Below are 3,320 nucleotides of genomic sequence, written 5' to 3'. Positions count from 1 at the left end.
TGCACAAACATTCATTTATCACAATGGGGAAGCTTTTGAGTGATTCAACCACCATCGCAGAACCATTCCAAGGTTCGCCGCCAACAGTGCTTCCATGGCGGGATCCCAGATCAGAGTCTATTACTGCCGTAGGTCTCGTCGTTCCGATTAGTGGTGCGACCTTCGTCGGCCTCGAAGAGCAGCAGCGGTGCCACCTCTAGCACCTCCATGTCAAAGGCGTGCTCTGGAAGCCGTCACATGAGGTAGAGGACTCGTCATCTTCTCTGTCGTCGTCCTCCCATCTTAGATCTGTCGTTTCCCGACTCTCACACGGCGGCGAGGAATTGTTTGTTCACGGCGGCGAGGAAGGCGATGGGACTCGAGGAGGTGGACGCGCGCGAGTTGCGACGGCAGACGGTGACTCGGTTCTCGGAGGATCTTCGATCTATGCGTTTTGCGGCGGCAGACGGCGATCATGTCGTTCAAGAGGTCAAGTTGTTGGCAAAGAAGGAGGATCTGCTCTTGGAATGGTTCTGCGACGGTGAGGAAGATGAGATTGAATCACACAAAAGGGTGTTGGTGAGAAGGTTGATCTCTGGTTCTCCAGAGAGGAGAGAAGATGAGGTTGGAGTTGGCGAGGAAGAGGAGAAGGTTTCCACGTATCTGAGATTTACTGTGCCACATGTTATTAAATGCCAACTCACCATGCCACAAGGCAAAAAATTTAACACCGTCTACGACAGTTAACGACAAGGACGTTATTACTTAAATTTTACATAAAAAGGAACCTAAACGAGCTTTTTCAAAATAAGAGGACCTATCTGAGACAATCCTGTACAAATAGGGATGTCGAAAAGGATTAAACCATATATATATATATATATAGAATTGTCACTCATATTGTGAGAATAATTTACGCCTGTTAGAAAATAAATAAGCAACAATAGGTGTATTATTGTTACGGTACTATTTAAGTTAAATTGACAAAGTATTTGAAGAGACAGAAATATCATATAGAAAGTGTGGAATGGTGTGTAAGAAATGTTTGATATTATGGTATATATATAGTTATACTTTCTTCATTTTTAGGTTTGTTTATAACTCATTTTTTTTCCTATGTAAAGAGAGAGTAATAAAGCAGCGGTTACAAGTTTGACTTTTAGCTATAAAAGATTACTAAGAAACCATCATCTAAAACAATGAGTAAATCCTAAAGTCTTTTACATGGGTACAAAACTATGAAAATATAACCAAACATACAAAACTTTGAAAATATAATAAAGTTAGAATTTTTTGTGGACATTTCCTTTGACAAAGGGTACAAAACTCTGAAAATATAACAAATAATAAAAATTATGAAAATAAAAAAGTTAATATTTAAGAAATATAAATAAACAATAGAAATTGTAAGCATACGGATCGTTGTTAAATAATTTACCTTTGTAAAGAGTTTAATAGTTGGCATTTCGCCTTTAAGCAAGGTTCATTCAAGATTTCTTCAATTTTATCATATTTACAAGTCTCTCCAATTTCATCATCTTCGGACATTGAATCATCATTTCTAAAAAGCAATTCAGGCTAATTACCAATTCCTTCTGATGTTATTATACTTGTGAAAATTTAGAGAAAAGTCCATTTAGTAAAATAAAATAAACATGAGTAATGATTTATCACACCAGTAACGATTCTTCACCTTGCAAATTAATATGATTTCTCAAAGCATATCAATTATTTCGTTATTCAAATGTTAAGCAAAGCCACCAAACAAAGGAGGTCACATAATAGTTAAAGTATCAAACCTCCTTGAAGATGAGAGATGATGGAGATGAGAGAGAAACAAATTGGATAAGTGAGGAAGGTGAATTAGGATTAAGTGATTGTTTCTGATTTTTTTATTTTAAATTAAAAATAAAAATTATTAAAATTCTCTTGTATTTAAAATGTCTTTTTTTTTATGAATGGAGGATTTTTTTGTCTACCAAAACTTAGTATGGTAAGATGTGTCTACTAAAAAAGACCTCATATAAGTTAACAAACCCCTTTATATAATTATTTAACTTTTATTTAATTATTATTTAATATTTTGATTTAAATTTATATAATTATAATTTTTTTATAAATATTTAATATTTAATACATTATTTTAATATTAAATATTTGATAATGCAATATTTTTTGTAATATTCTTTAAAATTTAATTAAATATTTGAGATTTGAAAAAAAAGTATAAGTACAAGAATAACCGTGGGAAGATAGAATAAAAATTATATACCCGAGATATAAATTATACCAATTAAAAACAAGGCGGATATAAATATGATTTTTATTTTAGAGATGAAATGAAATTATAAATAAAAGTAATCAGAGAACACTGCATTTCTCTATTTTATTCTATTTTGAGTTTTTATGTGTATTATTGTTCTCCTAAGATTTATTATGAATTATTTGCATACGATTGTTGTTCATGTAAGCTAATATTATAATTTTTCTGTATTTTAAATTAATGAAAATTTCAAATAAAAATGAAATGAAAAACGAGTTGTTGGTAATTTGTTTAATATAAATTTTGTATTTGATTATTATCATTTGGTTCAACCGACAACATTCTAAGTGTTAATTTAAACTTAGATTTCGATGTTATCCAATATTTTTAAAGAAAAAGTAATTTTACACACTTAAATGTTTTGTGAATTAAATTTAGAAATTATAGTAATAAACTACAGACTATAAAAATGCATTCTTTTGTATTAAAGAAATTAACCAAATAAGTAACTCATGTGTAGAAATATTTCATAATAATAATATAAAATAATTTATAATGACTAATAGTAAAAACAAGATTAAAATTAAATAATTTTGTATTGATATGTAAATAAAATATCATTAAATATTTGTTTTAAAGAGAAAATAAACACGAGTTGTAGAAAAAAAAAGTTGAAATAATGAAATGCATAAAAAATAAATTAAAATTTATTTATACATGATACTTTTGGCTTTTGAAATTTTGTAAGGGTTTTTGTTGGCATTTGCACATATTCTATATCAACATAAAATAGTATTACAGATGTTATCATTTGTAAAAAAGAAAGAAATAAATTCAGTAATTTAAAAAAAAATACATGCTATATTGATGTAATTAAAGGTCAAATATTAATTAAAATCAAGACGTTTTAAAAAACATTATTAAATACAATAAAAGTAGTTAAATAACTATATATATTTTTCAAAAAGTGTAATTCTTTAACTAAATATATATAGCTTATGCAGGATAAGAAAGTGCATGTACCACATCGAAAGGAAGCGCACATCATGCATTTATTGCCTCGACAATACAAAACAGC

The sequence above is a fragment of the Vigna umbellata genome, chromosome 9, assembly GCF_029865625.1.
Source record: "Vigna umbellata cultivar VRB3 chromosome 9, Vumbellata_1.0, whole genome shotgun sequence".
Taxonomy (NCBI): Eukaryota; Viridiplantae; Streptophyta; class Magnoliopsida; order Fabales; family Fabaceae; genus Vigna; species Vigna umbellata.
This window is presented reverse-complemented; position numbering follows the sequence as displayed.